Raw genomic sequence first — 19298 nt, 5'->3', positions numbered from 1 at the left:
GACAAAAGATTAATGTATGTTAAAATAGAATCTTAAATCAGTGGGAAAATAGATTGCTCAACAAAAAGCTTTAGGTAATTGAGATGGACACCTAAAACAAAAGCTATTGGGTTCACACTCACTGGATGATCGTCTAAAGAGCAAACAAATTTAGTTCCACACCTTACGTCTCATACCAAGATATATTGCAAATGTTCCAAAAAACGTAAGGGAGAAATAATGGAATAGTATTGAAAGTAATATAAGAAACTCTGAGAAAAGTATTTGGCAATGCCAGAGTGGAGAATATCATTTTACTCATCATGCACAAAACACAAAGGCCACAAAATTCTGCAGAAAAATCAAAGTGAAAAAAAACAAATGAGAAAACTGAAGAAGTTATTGGCAACAGAGTACTAATTTTTCAGGGTACATAAAGAATTTCTAAAAATCAACAAGGACAATAAGCAAAGGATATGAACTCTCACTTGCAGCCAAAAATTGAAAGCAATGGAAACAAATAAACCTAAAGGGGGCCTTAAGCCTATGAAAAATGGCCAAGTTAATTCACAATCAGAGAGAAGTGATGGTTTGAACCTAGCACATCGGCACCAGTCAAACTCTTGGAGCAGGTTGTGCTGGTCCAGAGGTGGGGAAACAGGCATTCCCCTACACCTCGTCCCCCCAAAGCTCGTCAAGTGAAGTCCATGATCAAAATGATGCTCATTTGTTGTTTTGATATATAAAGAAACTATTATAGGAAAAATAAACAAATAGGGGTTCCTGTGGGAGAGGGGGGATTTAAAGGGGAGCTGATATCAAGGAGTTCAAGAAGAAAGAAAATGTTTTGAAACTGATTGTGGTAGCAATTGTACAATACTATTTGAAGTGATCGAACTATGGAATGTCTGTAAGAGCGCCCAATAAATTTATTAAAAGACTAAACTAAAGTAGAAATGCTGAACCATGTGAGTTCCCAGCTTCAGTCACTATCGCATCATTTCCGATCCACGGTCTTCTTCCAGTAATTTCTGGATTCAGCCACTGTTCCTTCATTGCTGGAGCTTGGCAATCTCCCCCCTCGTGGCTCATGTTTGAGGTCTTCTGGACTTTGCTGGATCCCGCTAAAAGCTAGTGTTTTATGTGTGGCAGGATTCTTGTAAACTTGTTACAAAACCTCAATAATTGGGGGAAATATCCACTTGAGAATTGTTAAAATTTTGTATTTGCAGTGACCTCAAAATCATTTTTTTCCCATGGCACGAGAAGTGTCATTTTGTGAAGTCATTCCAAAAAGACAAAGGCGAGCGTAGTACAGAAAGAACTTGTCTGCAGCCATACATTGCTGGCAGAGACGTGTTTAAACATGTTTCATTTGGAGTAAACCTAGACATCTATGAACTGGAACCTGCGTAGCAAAACGTCTTGAATTATGGATATCTTTTTGAACTATGGACTGACTGAGTCGAAGAAAGAGAAAGCAGATGGTTTTCTGGCTATTAGAACGAAGAGCATCTGAAACCTTCAAGGTTTGTCTTAAAAGCAGCAGCTTTGTAAGTGAAAGCATACCTGCCCGTGTGAGCCAATGACTGGAAAGTAAAATCCAAGACCAAAGGGAGGGATTGTATGCCAGTTTACACTCTGAACACCGAGTTGGCAGAGGCCCCATATGGAGTAGGCCTGTGGGGCACCCCTCTGACCACTGAACAGAGATGTGACTAGCCTTGCTGTCAGCCAGAGAGCACTCAAAAGGAGATCACTGCAGAAGGAATTGGGTTAAGATTTAACAGCGTATCATTATTTTCCCTTTGGATCCATTTTACCTTTGCTCTAGTTTTTCTTATTTTCTGCTTTCTTTCTGGCTAGAGGGTTTTCGATGTTTTGTTTTGTTGTTATTGGGTTTTATTGGGTTTTGTTGAGGTTTGTCTGGTTTTGTTTTTCGGAAGATTTTCTTTATATGAACTCCAAGAGTAAATCTATGGAGACAGTAATGAAATAAGAGTTTCTTAGGGTTATGACAGGAGATGTTTGTGGGAAATGGGGATCAAGTAATAATAAGAATGCAAGAATGAAAAAAATGTATTAAAATTGATTGTGATCATTATTGCACAGCTCTTTTAAATATATTTAAACCATTGGATTATATAGTATGTGAGTTATATGTCAATAAAATTGTCAAGATTTTTGACAAAGATGGACTTTGACGCATCTTACACTAATATTGCCTAATTGCACAATAAAAAAAGAACCATTCCTAAATAGTGGTATAACCGTAGGTATGCCCCCAAACCCACTGCAAATTAATTCTGACTCATAGCAGCCCTGTCGGACAGAAGAGAGCTGCCCTGTGGGTCTCTGAGACTATAAATCTTCACCATAGTAGAAAGCTTCACCTTACTCCCGTGGAGCAGCTGGTGATTTTGAACAGTTGACCTTCTGACTAGCATCCCAGTTCATAACCCAGCACACCATCTAAGTATAGGAGTGAGGATTTAAAAGACATATTTTGCAGGGGACAGATTCCAATGCACAGTATTATCCAATACCCTCATAAGAGTAAGAAATGCACTCCCATGGTGTTTTAGCCCTTATAGATTTTAGGATCTCTTTCTCACAGCTATTACTTTGATTCAGATGCATGTCAACGCCATGTGTGTCACAGATAAACTGTGCTCCGGTTTTCATGGGCCGATATTTGAGGAAGTCGCTTGCTAGACCTTTATTCTAATCTTGGTGAATGGGAACCTCCAACCAGCCAATCAACAGTGGAGAATAACTGTTTATGCCAGGCAGGGGTCGCTTAGCCTTTTCGATTTAAGTAATTATACATTATTCATAGGTCACGACACTTTGAAACCAATGACAGGAATCCCCACACGTGTGTGGGATGAAAAACAACGATGATTAGAATGGCAGCCTCTACCACCACCTGGCTTCCCTGACTCTGTACCAGGGCTTCTGGGGAGTGGATAGCCTCCACACTCTCACCACCCTGAAATCGGAGTTTGATATTTACTAGGATTCCCTGAGTCATCTCTGCTTCTGAGGCGATGATTTCCATCTCAAACCATAAGCATTCCAAACAAGAATTTTTCAGTAATGGTCTGGACTGGAGGAAACGGGTACTTCGAGTAACATCTGCTACAGACAGGTTTCCGGAGCACGTGAACAAAACGGTGACCTTTCTCAGTCGGATCAAATATCCAGGAGTTAAAAATAGAATCTGTCTCTACAGGTCTTTTTGTAGTGCAAATAACCATAGCCCACAGTCCCTCTCTAAGCACTTTATTTTTTTAATCATTTTATTAGGGGCTTACACAACTCTTATCACAATCCACACATACAACAACTGTGCAAAGCACACCTGCACACTCATTGCCCTCATCACTCTGAAAACATCCGCTCTCCACCTAAGTGACTGGCATCAGCTCCTCATTTTTCCCCTCCCTCCCTGCTCCCCGCTCCCTCATGAACCCCTGATAATTTACAAATTATTATTTTGTCATATCTTGCCCTGTCCAACGTCTCCCCTCACCCACCCTTCCGCTGTCCGTCCCCCAGGGAGGAGGTCACATGTAGATCCTTGTGATCGGTTCCCCCCTTCCAACCCACCCTCCCTCCACCCTCCCAGTTTGAAATGCCCATAGACGACTATTTCTTTTAGTGAAAACGTATACTCTGCCGAAGTTATCAGCTATGATTCCATTGAAGTAGGGACAAGAGGAGAATGGAGGGAAAGAGAAATAGAAAACCCTAAGGTGCAAGAGAAGCAAGCCAAGCACAGAAGGACAAGTACAGCGAGGCCACTGAGGTAAGCTTAAAAAGCACACGGGTGTAGGGGGAAAGGCACTGCAGACTCAACCCAGGGATGCCTATGGCCGCCAACTAAAGAGGAGGGAAAGAAAAAAAAAGAGGAGATGGGTAGTGAGGAAACAGAGCACTAACCCGCCCACCAGGAAGGTACTATTGATGTCTCCACAGGAAAGGGGGAGAGAATCAGACCTCAACCTGGTATGTCAAGCCTTGAGGGCAACATACCGACAGGAAGAGAGAGAGAGAGTGGACCGCATCCTGGCCCACCAAGCTCCCAGGACAACATTCCTGCTCAGAACAGCCAAGGCACAGAGAAGACTACAGGGCCAGCCGCACCATGAGACATGAATTCTCCTCACTGACTCACAGCATTGCAGAGAACAGCACTGGAGATACAGTGCAGGAATTGTACCCAGTCTGACCCCTGAACGCCAGGGCGAGACATGAAGGGAACATAAGAGAGCAGCAAGGGGAACAAAGCAACGAGGTCCCCTAGAAATCCCCAAAATAGACTTCCGACTTGGAGGGCAGGGCTTGACACCTCATCAGACTCAATCGAAAAACATACACAAGGGTCAGCAGACAGACCTGGAACTACTTATAGGTCCCTTTTTAAATCTTTTTCCCACCCCCTTTGCCTCTCTAGATAGGCAAGATAGGCAATCCTGAGAAGAAAACAATGGGACTGATGGTTCCAGGTGGATGGGGAGAAGAGGAGGTGGGAGGAAAAGAGAGAGATCTAAAATCAATGGCTTGGAGGATGTAGAATTCTTGGTGGCATTTGATCAAGTGCACTATAGCCGAGAAGAATTACTGAGAGCTGAATGAAGGTCGAACATGATAGTGGGACAGGAGGAAAGTAAGAGGAAATAGAGGCAAGAACTAGGAGGCAGAAGATATTTATAGAAGTCTAGATGCAGGCATGTGTACATGTAAATATATTAAAATGTAATGATAGATCAGTACATCACAGTTACAGGGGGACTACAGAAGCAGGATTGGGACCATGATTGGGACATGTGCATTATGTTAGAGAAGCTTACACGGGGCCTTGGCTCTCACCCTTCCTCCTGCTGTGGCCCTGCCAGACAGTGCCTCATGTGGTGGGGACCCCCAACCCTAACATGATTTTTGTCGCTACTTCATCACTGTCATTTTGCTACTGTTATGAATCATCATGTAAATATCTGCTATGCAGGATGTATTTTCATTGTTACAAATTGAACATCATTAAAGTATAGTGATTCATCACAAAAACAATATGTAATTATATATGTGAAATATTTATTTCTAATGACAAATAAGTGAAATGTTGCCTTGAAGCACGGTGTAGCGTGGATAGCAGTCTTTACTCTGGGTCCTCTAGGTGGACATATCTGCATGTGGGTGGACTCGCCTGAAGACGGATAGTTCTTCAGACCACCAGAAATCTGTTTTCTGATGGTGACCCCAAAGGGGTCGTGACCCACAGATTGAGAACCACTGGTCTAGGGCCTTCCATCCACAGCAGTCAGGGCATGGCTCATGACTCTGGACCCTGTATAGCAGTCTCCGCCGAGGACACACCAAGGCAAGCCCCTCAGGGAGAGTGTCTCTCCACAGGCTGGTCGACTGTCCAAGGCACTGCGTTCACGTCCATGGTTCATGGTCAGAAGGAATTCAGTGGGGGATTCTGCAAATGGATCTTTGCATTCATTGTTAGCCACAGCCTTCTGCAAACCAGGTGTTCAGAATTGAAGCTCTAATACCGGGGCTCGCAGGGGGCGGTAGGAGAGATGCCAGACCCTCCGTGACCCCCAGTGCATGCACAGACGAACACATGCAGGACTGCACGAAGAACCGGTGGAAAGCACTTTTAAACAAGAACACACAAGGAAGACACAGTTCTCACCTGTTATCTTAGAAATCTCCATGTCAGGAGCAGCACATACCTCCTGCCTTGGCCCAAATTTTCTTCAATAAGCACATATAACCTTTTTTTCCCCTGATTCAAAAATACCAAAGAAGAAAAAAAAACCAAAAAAAGCATCAGCCTGAGTACACCAAGTCTTTCATTTCAGCTCAACTCAGATATACTGAATCAAAATCTGCAAAAGAATAACCTGTGGATTTGTTAAATGTAGATTTGAGTCACTGTGTCTGCCTTGAAAATGCAAATTTCCAGCAGGGGGTTGAAGTGGAATAAGCCCTTTCACAGCTCTGCTGGACACCCGAGTCTCTTAGTACAGTCTGGAACTGTACTAACTCTTAGTACACTCACTGCCCTGCAGATCTGCTGGGAGGGCCTTGCCAGCCTGTCTCCCGTCCCCACCTGGTTATCCGCTGTAGCTTTCTCTGGCCTCATTCAGCCACTGGTGCTCTGTGACTCTAAATGGTAAAATATGCCCCTTCGAAGGGTCTCCTTGAATTGTTCCCCCATTATTTGGATTGGATAGAAACATGCTCAGGAACATCGGATGCCAACAACTCTCCAAAGACATCAGCTCTAAAATCTCTCTTCTCCACTAAGCCTTTTCAATACGCTTCCTTTTCTTTGGCTGAAGGATCTAAGCAGAGCCTGCTTCGTGTACACGATTCTTGTGCCTTTGCACAGGGCCTCGCCCTTAGAACATTTGATGCTCTGCTGTTGGCTGGAATTGCTTCATTTATTTTCAGGCGGCCCTTCTTCCTGTGGATTCCTTAGCTTCTTCGGGCTCTCCCCACGCTTCTGTCAGTTTGTCGTGCAGTAGGTTTCGTTTACCTGCTGCTGAGCTGTTGGCAGCTATGCCGTGGGTGTTTCAAATATCAGCAGGGGCGTCGATGGTGAACAGGTTTCAGTAGAGACCCCAGACTAAGACGAGACTGTGGAGAAGGAGGAGGCTATCCGTTTTTGAGGGATTAGTCTCTGTAAGCTTTATGACTAGCAGCAGAGCATTGTCTGACCTCGTGCCAGAAGATGAGTCCCTCAAGTTGGAAGGTACTCGAAACACCACTGAAGAAGAGCTGGCTCCTCAAAGGAGAGTCAACCTTAAGGAGGTGGGTGGAGCAAAGCTTTCAGGACCTTCATTTACTGATGGGACACAACTCAAAAAGCAAAGAAACAACTGCAAATGAGGAGAGACTTCAAAAACCAACACTAAATTTGGCACCATCAAGTCGATGATGCCGCATACCACCCTATAGGGCAGGTATGTTGCCCGGGTAGACTACAGAAACAAACCCAGGGAGACTCATATGTGTATATGAAAAAGCTTGATATACAAGAGCAACTGAATATTGAGAAAACATCCGAGCCCAGTCTGGATTAAATCCACAAGTCCGATATTAGCCAATACATCCAATATCAATCTATAAAGTCCTCGGCAGACTCACGAAACTCATGCAATGATGCCGAAGGCAGGAAGATCGCGGGCCAGTGGGTTGAAAGTCTTGTGGATCCTGTGGCATTGTAAGCATCTGAGCACTGGCAGGGGTCTCCATGGGGTTCCTTCAGCTCTGAAACTCTGACTGCCTCAGGGGAGCTTCCTGTGACTTCTGGAGTCAGCCTTGTCAGTAGAGAGTCTCCAAGGAAGTGAGTTGAGAGAGAGTCAGTCTCCCACGCCCAAGGAGGAAATCCATGAGTTCCCAGAATCCTCAGGAGAAGGCCAGGCCCATACAGAGGTCTCACTGATTGTGATCTGATTGACAGGCTAGACTCCACCCCTACACTCTTAATCCTCAAATTGACAGAAGATTATATAACTACCACAGCAGGGTAGAATGGCCCGAGTGAGTTTCCTCACTGGGAAGAATGGAATTCTTTATAGGAGTAGAAAGCCTCATCTCTCTCCTGCCGGGAGAAACTAGTTCCTGGAAAAGGACATCAGGCTTGGTAAAGTAACCAACCAAATAGAGGTCAGCAAAAAAGACGAATATCACCAAAGAGCTAGGCGGGCACAGTGGCAGCAACAATGAGCTCGAACACAGGAACGATTTCGAGGCTGCTGCAGGACCGGACCAGGCTTTGTTCTGTGGAATGCAGGGCTGCCAGGAGCCTGAGCCAACGCAACGCACCAACCGGCTTCTGCGTCTCAGAGGGGGTGGAACTGGGTTTTCGTGCCATTCTCTAGTAAACTGTCCATCAAATATTAAATTTCTTGATAATGATCTTATTGACCTTAGGCAAAACTAAGATGAGAAGTGTCTCCCCCTATCATCCTATGAGATTCACTTATTGTTTATAATGTCTTCCCGTCGAGGTCAATTAAAGTCCATCAAGGCTAGATCCACATCTGTTTAGTTCAACACAGTACTCACATACGTGGATCTTAATCAGTTTAGTGAGTTCTCGTTGACTAGAGATTTATAGGAGATGTAGCAGTGTGCTTCCGTAAGATTTACAGCCTAGGGGAACCCTGAGTCAGAACCACGTCGATGGCAAAGAGATGGTTCCTTGAAATCTATTAACTGAGCTGCAAACACAGGGAATCCAGGACAGATAAATCCCTCTGGAGCAATATTGAGAGTAGCCATACCAGGAGGGGAAGGGGAAGGTCGGGGGAGATAGGGGGAACCCATCACAATGATCTACCTATAACCTCCTCCCACGGGATGGCCAACAGAAACATGGGTGAAGGGAGACATCGGTCAGTGTAAGACATGAAAAAATAATGATAATTTATAAATTATCAAGGGTTCATGAGGGAAGGAGGGAGGGAGGGAGGGTGGGAGAGGGAGGGGGAAATGAGGAGCTGATACCAAGGGTTGAAGTAGAATGAAAATGTTTTGAAAATGATGATGGCAACAGATGTACAAATGTGCTTGACACAATGGATGGATGGATGGATTGTGTTATGAGCTGTACGAGCCCCCAATAAAATGATTTTTTAAAACTCTATTAACTATTGTAACATATTATTTTCTCAAGAGTAGCACTAACATTTTCCAGAGTATGAGTGCTCATGAGGCTGAGCAAATTTCAGCAGAGTTGCCAGGCCACGATAGACTAGCAGGAAAGGCCTGGTGATCTAGCACATGATCATGGGCATGGTTTGGCCTTTTTTGTGATGCTGAAGCCCCTCTAACCCTAACATTGTGTTGTACATGGGGTCGCTTTGCTTGTGAATCAACTCAACGGCATCTAGCAACACCACTGACACCTACTCTATGAAGCATCGGTGTTTCAATACTATGCTTCCTGCCTTCCTTGCAGGAGGCCCGGTCTGATTCCCAGTCGTTGCACCCTGGGTGCAGCCTCCTCATGCGCAGTCTGTCACTGGAAACTTGTACACACAGACCTGGTCTCCTGCACCACGCCATGAGGCTGAGCAAGTTTCAGCAGAGCTGCCAGGCTACAATAAGCTAGCAGGAAAGGCCTGGTGATCTAGCTCCAAAAATATGCTACAAATTGGTCCAGTCATGTCCAGCCATGGTCCAGTCAGCAGCTGATAATGGGGAGGGTTCAGAACCAGTTAATGTTTGTCCCATTAAGCCTGGGACTCCGGAAATTGGGGTCTAACAGGAGGCAGCTAACTAGAATACAGTTTAATCTAAAACACTCAATGTGCAGGCCTGTCTCTGCTCTAGTACCACACCCACACTCAGTGTGCTTGCTTCAGAGTAGAAAACTGCTGCTAACTGTAAATGAGTAAACAATACCAGAGCCGTCACCATGGGCAACTGCAGTCCTCATGCAGAGGCAAAGGACACTAACAGAGCTGCAGCTTTGTGTCTCCCAGTCATCTTGCCGCGTGGCGACAGCATAAACCACCTGACAGCTCACGCAGGTTGTCAACCAGGAACTGTGAAACAAGGTCCCCATAGTTGGGATATTTGTATTATCTCAAACTCCACATAGAGACATTCTTCATCAATTTCATATTTTGTGCCATTAGCATAATTAAATGCACACAAAGGCTACCATACTTTATGCCACTGGGCTCTCTGGGTTTTTTATGTGTGCAGAAACACACGTCTTTAGACCAAACCCAATAAATAGTAGTGAATAAGCAAACAAGCAATAGCTTGCGGCAGTTCCAGATAACCTGAAGTGGCCTTGGCCACACGATCAACTGCAAGAAATATTTCTCTAAATCCATTTTCTCCACACAGCAAATGAGAGATGAAATGAAATATCTAATACCTAATATTTAAAGCCCAGACAAAACATTCCAGCACAAATAGGGAAGATCTTTATTTACTCTGATCCGAGTCAGAGGTAGCTGGATAATTAGTTTTCTTTAAACAGCATTCAGCTTTGCTGACATCTCATTTTCCAAAAGCAGCTGTTAGCCAAATATAGTATTGTTTATTCACTCCCTGAAAAGCTGGTTTTTAAAATGAGCTTCTTCTGGTAAAAATATTGCATCACATAATTGGAGATAACAGGAAAAGTAGGAGTTGCTGTTTATATTTAAATAAACATCTGCACAAAAGTCCAGTTTTCAGCTTGTGAATAATCCTTTTTGTTTGATTTTATTTTCCATTAGGCGCCATTGAATTATTGCTGCATTCATTTCTTGCTTTCTTGGCCACCATAGGAAATAATTCAAACATGCTGACCCATGAGAGAGTTCTCTTGGAAAAAGGACAAAAGGAAGGAGGAGGATCGTTTGTCTTTTCCATTAATACACATGGCAGATGATCCTGTGCCAGACTTGATGACTATGTAGTGTCAGTTAAGAAATATGCTTCTATCTATCAAATCCTTTTAGGCATGTGGATATGTACATATGTAGGTATATATGTCTGTGTGTATCTACATATGCATATATTAAGGTCTGTAGCATTTGAGACATATACAGGTTTGTTATGAGCCAGAATCTACTCAATGCCCATGGCTAGGTAGTATCTGGGCTAATTTCCAGATTATTCTCTAAAGGAAGGTATGGGATGAAAAACATGATTCCTCTTACAGAGAAGACACCCAATAAGTATAATTTAGAATGTGCTAGTTATATAGCTACTTGCATGGGAATGGAAAAGTCTTTCTACACAGCTTCTCTGGTCTGATTCTATTTTCTCTCCACTAATCATTTGGGTTTGGGTTCTCTCATGCCTCAATACTTAAGGAGCATTTCACCCTTAAAGACATTTTTGTCCGGGATGCTATTCGTTTCCATTTCAATACTGAACTTGTTGAAAATAGGGTGAAAGTGTGTTTACACTATAAATCAGAAAACCCCATTGGGAATCTCTGGATGGTGCAGTTAATAGGTTAGGCTTCTAACTAAAAAGTAGGTTGGATGTTTCAGTCCATCCAGAGGTGCCTTGGAAATAAAAGGCCTTGCCAAAAAACTAAATTAGCCTTTGAAACCGCTATGGAGTACAGTTCTACTCCGACACACATGGTATTGATTCCTCATGAGTCAGAATGAATTCAATTTCAACTGTGTTTGTGAGGTGTTTTTCTTTCTTTCATTCTTAGTCACTGAAATCCACAGGCTCACCATCGGGAAAATAAAGAGGGTTGAATTGAATGATGTCCAAAGTTTCATTCATTTCTGAATTTTATTTCATTAATTAGGAAGTAAAATTTGCCAAGAGTGGATGGATTGAAAAAACAAAAAAACCTAAAGAATATCGAGTGGATGGATCCACAGAAAGTGAATGGTAAAATTTGGGAAGAGGTGAAATGTTTGTCATTAGGGTTACCAAGCGGCTTTGACTTTCTTCTACTGAATCAAACCACCGCCATTGCCATCCAGTCTACGTCACAGGGACTCGTCAGAACAGAGAGCAGCTGCAAAGTGGTGGTGCCTTGGGCTGCTCCCTGCAAAGTACGGTAAGCAGGTCCAAACCTCCAACTGCTCCACGGGAGAAAGCCGGGCATTCTACGCCCTAAAGGTCTACAGTCCTGGAAACTGACAGGGCACTTCTACCTTGTCCTACAGGGTCACTGTGCGTCAGCTTCGACTTGATGGTAGATGGTGGTTTATCTGTTTTGAGGGGTAGGGGTCGTGTCTAGGGTTACCCAGATTGTAAAAACTTTATTGAATCAGAAAGCTGTCTTTCTTTGAGGAGCAACTAGTGAGTTGGAGCCTCTGACCTTGCAGTAAGTAGTCAATGCTTAACCCACCTCACCGGCAGGGCTGATGAAAATTTTCTGGCACATAAATACCATTGCATTTGTTATCTAGTTGATGGTACCTCTATACAAAAAACAAACTCCTCCCAAATCCTCAGTCCTCAAGCCTAAACAGTGTTCTGCATGGCTTAAAGGAAAAAGGAGAAAAAGTAAAACTGAAATGGACTTGGAGTCTTTAGTGACAAGTCATTTCAAACAATAACAACACAAAAAACAAACAAAAACAAATTCACTGCCATTGAGTAGTTGCTGACTCATAGTGACCCTATAAAACCGGGTCAAGCTGCCCCTGTGGGTTTCTGGAACTGGAACTCTTTAAGGGAGTAGAAAGCCTCATCTTTCTTTTGTCAGGTTGGCTGGGCCAGGAGTCTTTGTAGTTTGGCAGGTCTGATATGGCCTAACTTCATGATGGGATCTGCTAGAAGCAGCCATCAGTTGTGGAAAGATTGCGGTGAAATGCAACTCCTTGCTCAGGTCACATTTCTAATGGCATTTCTTTGGGGGTGTAACCTACAGTATAAGTAAATGCTGTGGAGAGCTTTTTGCTGATCTGAATCCTGCTTCTGGCTTATTCACCTTCAGTTCTTAGGACATACGCCATGGCCTGCCACATTGCCTGCTGACTCTGGGAGTCATCAGAGCCTGCCATTTGACTTGCTGATGTTGGACTCATCCACCTCTGCTTCCATCAGCCTCCTGACTTTCTGCCTCCTGGTTCGTCAGCTCTAGCAACTTAAGATCTGACCCAAAGGACTTGAATGAGACCGAACTTACTTTCTTCTATTACTGCGGGAGTCACTTTCTTGCTATAAACTTCTGTCATATCTGTAACTGTCTATCCATGTATAATCACTGGTTTGCTTCTCTAAAGAATCTAACAAAATCCCTAAGATAGATTTTGACTGGGCAAAAATGTAGCATTTTACCTTCTCTCAGGAAAAAACACTTAACAATATGTGTCTAGAATTCAGGGGGAGAGAGAATAAGCCTAGTACTATATATTCCAAATTGGATATTTTTGATGTACTTTTTTTGCCCCTGATGACCCAGGCCATGTGCTATAGACTACCTGGACTTTAGACTGCGCTTTTGAGGTGCACAACATCCTCCACAGACCACAGCAGACTCAATGGAGAAACCCCAAGAAGTGAAACTGGGCTTTCACTAAATGATCCTCAAACTTACCTGTAGCTCTTGGGCTTACGGCTGCAACTCCCCTGAGGGAGAAGATGACTGTGACCCCAAGGGTGTAGAACTGGTGGTCATTGAACGTTGGTTTGGATCTCTTATCTTGAGAATGCCCAATGAATGGTAGCTTGGAACTACCATGTACTTAATTGTTTAATGCCCTCCTTGCTTTATTACGATATGTATTAATCTGCTATGTGAAGGAACATCATTGAAAGCTTTGCTCTGTCACCAACCTCCATTGTTTGTATATGTAAAGTGTCGAGTTACTTAAGAGTTTAATCTGTACAAGTCAACAACTTATGTAGTATAGTTTGTAGCTGGCCTATACTTGTATAATTTCCTTTCCTCAACAGTGCTTTAAGTTCTATATCGTTGGAAAACGAGCTGATTCCAGGAACCCAAGAGGAAAGCGAATTTTGGGAATAATGAGGGCAACAAATGTATAGATGTGCTTTACACGATTGATCTATGTATTGTGATGAATTGTATGAGCCCCAATAAATTGATTTTTTTTAAATTATATATCGTTGGCTAAATTAATGACACTATCAATACCCCAGTGGGATGATTGATGTTCTCTAACTTAAAATGACAATGTCTCTATAGTTAACCAGAGGCATATAGAAACTATAGATATATGAATGGATTCGGGGGTCACACTCCATTCTAGCCTAAGGTGACCAGATTTTAACATTGGTAAAGTGGGATACCATTGGTAAAACTCATATCCTGGCGAAATAGCCACATGGCAGCGGGAAACCGTATACCCTAGCTTGTCGTGCATTCTTTCCAAAACTCGGGACTTTTTAAAAACGCCGCGGGATGCAGAAAAATTTGTTAAAAATCGGGACTGTCCCGCCCAAAGCGGGACGTCTGGTCACCTTATTCTAGCCCCAATCAGAGAACAATTAGTTTTTATGATCTGGCCCTGCTTGATGCTCACCCTCACGAAGAGGTCACTGAAGATATGAGTGCTTTATCCAGGTGGTAAAGATGACACCCGGATATAAAGAAGACCATCTGGGGCCCTTTAAAGGCTTGTCTTCAAACAAGCAGCCATCTAAACGAGGTGTCAACTAAGTCCATATGCAGTAAGTACACCAGCCGTGGTGATCCGGATTGTAAAGAATAGAATCCAAGTCCAACGGAGGGAATGGTGTCAGTTTAAATTGTTCCCATCTAGTTTGCAGAAGGCTATGGATGACAGTGGAAGCTCCAAACCCATTTGCAGGGTCCACACATGGATTAAGCCTCCAGGGAAGCCCCTCTGACGACAGTCGATGGATATGAATAGCCTTATTATCAGGCAGAAAGCATTGCAAAATTGACTATGGTAAAATCTTATTATTTGATCTTCCTTTGGACCCATTGCAAGTTGTTTCAGTGGGGGCGGGGGGAAATGAAGGGGAAATACACATGCATTAAGTTTCTGGTGAATCCTCTCTGACCGTAGACCAGAGATGTGAATAGCCGTGCTATCCTGTAGTGTATTGAAAAGTGGGTTATTACAGATGTTGTTAGGGTAAAACTTAACCCCTTATCATTTGCCCTCCCACTTGTTCTGGTTTTTTATATTTTCTGCTTTCTTTTCAATTGAGGTTTTTCTGTTTTACTATTATGGTTGTGTTTTTGGTATATTATTTTTGCATATGAAATCCAGGATAGGTAAATTTATAGAGACAAAAACTGAATTAATGGCTTCTTAGGGGTATAGCAGGGGAAGTTGGGGTAAATGGGGAGCTAATGACAATGAGTACAAGAAAGAAGAAAATGTTCTAGAATTGTGGTGATGACTACAACTCTTAATATGATTGAACTATTGAATTGTATGATGTTATATCATACATTGTAAAACTTAATTTGTATAATTTCTATAATATACGTTTTATATTATATAATTTTATAATATAATTATAAGACTTAATATTTTAAAATAACCATTTATAATTTAAAAAATCAAGCAAACAAAAAATGTAGCATTTTGTATTCATTTGAGCACATATGTTCCAAGCTGTTTTTCCATGTAGTGTTTGTGCATGAAAGTATTTCAAACAAGAGTCAAAGCATTTCTAAAACTGTCCAGATTCTTGCAAGAAGATTTAAGATGGAGCAAATGCTTTTTCCCATTGGATTCTTGAAGCAGTGAACACAGTTCATGAAGAATACATTTATATTGTCTTGCACATAAATATGTTTGTCATGATACCAGAACCATTGAGATAAATGACTGTTCAATTGGGAAATAGATCTTTTCTCTGTGAATTATAAAGAATGTTTTATAGTATAATTATTCTTGGGATTTTATACTTCAAAGGATTTTTATTGTGTCTAAGGCATCTGCCTATTGAAACAGCACATGCTGGTTAATCAGTAGAAAGCTCTTTGTAAATATAAAGAGCCACTAATACTATTAGCACAAATAAGTTCTCCAAACACATCCTGCTTTTGTTATTGCATTATTTCCTTAACAGGTAAGTGTAACATGGTTTTGAAATCATCTTTCATAATGTAAACTCAAGTGTATTTTATAGATTTCCGCCACACTGGCAACATTCCTCAAAAGCGTTAAGGTTGACGGGCACCATACATTAAATACGACATATCTATATTAGCACCATTATAGACCCTCAGTACTAGGAGCTGCAATGAAAGCAGTGGTGAAGGGCAATGCAAAGAGCTTTCAGTGCAGGGAGTCATGAATATGCTGTGAGAAGATGTGCGACTGCAGGGTGCGTATCTACCCGCACGACTTGGTGTCGCCGCTATCTTAGCTGAGACACAAGAGGCAGAAAGGACTAGAAACCCAACAAGTTTAAACAAACACAAAACGTCATGTCCCTAGAGTACGACACGATTCACAAATTTCAAGTGCTGTGGGACCCAGAAGCAGCCCTGGGCTAGGCAAAGGGCTACAAACCTCAGTCGGCAGTTCACCCACCAATTGCACCCCAGATGAAGTTGTCCACTCTGGTAAAGATCTAGAGGGTCAGGAGCCCTAAGCAGCAGTTCTGCTCTGTGCTCTGGGGTGGCTGTGTGTTGGGAGTGGACGCGATGGTGAGAGCGGGCAGGAACCTGGGCCTTTGGACATTATAATCCTGGATATGGCTCTCCACTCATTCCTCTCTTCTCTGCCCTCTCCAGAGTGGAAACGCTCCTGCTATACTGTCAAGTCATGCCAGTGTTGAAATTCCGCCACAATGAGATCCAGTCATCTCATGGAATGCAAATGGTGCATGCCTTCTACTAACCTAAGGCTAAGGGGTTCAAACCCACCCAGGGGCACAGCAGAAGAAAAGCCTGGTGATCTGCTTCTATTAAGATTATGGCTACGAAAACCCTGTCACAGCTCTATAGCATGCAGTCACCAGGAGTCAGCGTTGACTCCTCAGTAAAGGATTTGTCTTGCCCAGGGTTTTATAGCAAAAATGACTCTGGTCTAGGATCATTTTCTCACCCATTGGACTAATGACTTCTGCTGGGAGCATATTGTGATCCACCCAGCCTGAGCCAGGGCCCCACCAAGAACACACGCAATACTGGAGTTTCTCAGATGAGAGGGGATTTTGACAAGAAAATGGGCTAGCCTCAAAACTGCACTAACTTTGGTGCTTTTAAGCTTGAAATAAAGGTTTCTAATGTACTTTCGGATGATGAATCAGGGGCTTCGGTGCTATTGTGGGGTCACTGGGCCTGCGGGCTGCATCACCTTTAGTATTTCCCTGGCTTCTTCAATTCCTTCCTAAACTTCTGGTTTGGATTTAGCTTGGGAAACAACAGGATGCCAAAGAAAAGCACAGCCTGAAGTCAAATCTCCGCATCTGTGCAGACACTACCAGCTTTGCACTTTCCTCAGGTTACTTCAGCTCTGTGAACACTAATATACCGTCTGTAAAATGGAGAAATCCCTTCAAGATGGCTGTGAAAAATAAATATATTTCTAAATCATTTTATTAGGGGCTCATAAAACTCTTATCACAATCCATATATATATCAATTGTGTAAAGCACATTTGTACATTCCTTACCCTCATCATTCTCAACATTTGCTCTCCATTTAAGCCCCTGGCATCAGCTCATTTACCCCCCTCCCTCCCTTGTGAACTCTTGATAATTTGTAAATTATTTTGTAGTATCTTACTGTCCGATGTCTCCCTTCACCCACTTTTCTGCTGTCCATCACCCAGGAAGGAGGTTATATGTAGACCCTTGTAATTGGTTCCCTTTGTAACCCACCCTCCAAGTATCGCCACTCTCGGCACTGGTCCTTAAGGGATCATCCGCCCTGAATTCCTTGTTTCCAGTTCCTATGTGTACCAGTGCACATCCTCTCGTCTAGCCAGATTTGTAAGGTAGAATTGGGATCATGATAGTGGGTGGGGAGGAAGCATTTAAGAACTAGAGGAAAGTTGTTTCATCATTGCTACCCTGCAAACTTGACTGGCTCGTCTTCTCCCACGGCCCTTTGGTAAGGGGATGTCCAATTGCCTACAGATGGGCTTTGGGTCTCCACTACGCACTCCCCCGTATTCACAATATTATTTTTTGTTCTTTGATGCCTGATCCCTTCAACACCTCGTGATCGCACAGGCTGGTGTGCTTCTTCCATGTGGGCTTTGTTGCTTCTGAGCTAGATGGCCGCTTGATTACCTTGAAGCCTTTAAGACTGCAGATGCTATATCGAAAAGTAAATATTTCTTTTTTTTTTTTTTTAAGTATCATGTGTTTATTTCTTTAAAAATGACAATGTTTGTCCTCTAAATAATGGCCGCCGTGCTAATTGAACATGATGGATTCAGGATCCTGGTTTGCCATCTGGGTCATGTCTCAGAACATCCTTTTTTGTGATGATGCCAAGAAGCCTCCCACTCCGGGTCACCAGGCACTGCCGGAGCCCGTTTCCGGAAGATGTCCACTACCGTTTCCATGGGGGTGTGGTCAGTGACTGTGAAGGGACTGAGGTTCAGGATGCACCGCAGCTTCAGAGGGTGGGGGCTGTTGGCTAGCAGCTCAGGGGGATCTTCGGTGAAGTACATGATGGAATTGCTCACGATGCCCTCCTGCCTCTGTCTGGCATTCTCTCCCACTGGCCTCTTCCAATGCTGCAGCCCACACCAATGGCCGATGGCCTTCACTCGTAAATAATCTAAAGAACATGTTGATAAAGTTTTTCCTCAATATCTAGGGAGCAAAGCTATGGATAGAGGTATAAGCATAGGTGTGTACCTATGTAAATACAATAATTCTTAAAAATAGAGGTATTGGCTTATGTACATATATTTATAAGGCAATACTGAGGTAGTGGAAGGACTTCAAGCCTCTGCTCATGTCCTTCTTCAATGCAGGAACACTTCCTCAATGCAAGAACTAGCAACCTGAAGACAAAATGGGTGCAAAAGCAAATGTGGTGAAGAAAGCGGATGGTGCCCGGCTGTCAAAAGATAGAGCGCCTGGGGTCTTAAAGGCTTGAAGTTAAACAAGCGGTCATCTAGCAGAGAAGCAACAAGTGCACATGGAAGCAGCACATCAGCCTGTGTGATCATGAGGTGTCTACAGGATCAGGTAACAGACATCAGAAGAGCCCAAACAAACCATAATGTTGAGAACAAGGGGGGTCGGAGCAGACACCCAAAACTCACCTGTAGACAATGGGACATCTCACAGCAGGGTCACAAGGAAGGGATGAGTCAGACAGGGCACAGTCTAGCACCAAAGAAACATACACTATTCCTCTGGTTCCTTGAGACTTCCTCACACCACTACCCCCTACTATCATGACCCCAGTCCTTCCACTTCAGCGTAAAGTGGAGCATGTGTACATATACAGGACACGTGCAATCCAGGAACAGGAGTAGCAATACCAGAAGGGTAGGGCAAAGAACAGAAACCGTGGGGAGAGAGAACAGTTGGTGTAAGTTATGAAAATAATAATTTATAATTTATCAAGGGGTCACAAGGGTGGGAAGGAAAAAAGAGGAGCTAATACCAAGGACTCAATAGAAAGTAAATATGTATACAAATATGCTTGATACAATTAATGTATGGATTGTTTTAAGAGCTGTAAGAGCCCCTAATAAAATGATCTTTAAAAAAAAAAAGTATTTCAAGACACGAAGAAAAAGACTTTAAAAACTCAGAGAAAGATATCGCTTCTATCTCTAGGGAATCTTTCCCAGGTATGGAAGTATTTGAACTGGAAGGTTGAACATTCCAAGGGAGTGGATGTGAAGATAGGAAAAGCTGGAGATAGTTAATTAGGGATCATTTCACAATGG

The sequence above is a fragment of the Echinops telfairi genome, unplaced genomic scaffold (assembly GCF_000313985.2).
Source record: "Echinops telfairi isolate 266 unplaced genomic scaffold, ASM31398v2 ScPeMD7_70;HRSCAF=299, whole genome shotgun sequence".
In the NCBI taxonomy this organism is placed as follows: domain Eukaryota; kingdom Metazoa; phylum Chordata; class Mammalia; order Afrosoricida; family Tenrecidae; genus Echinops; species Echinops telfairi.
This window is presented reverse-complemented; position numbering follows the sequence as displayed.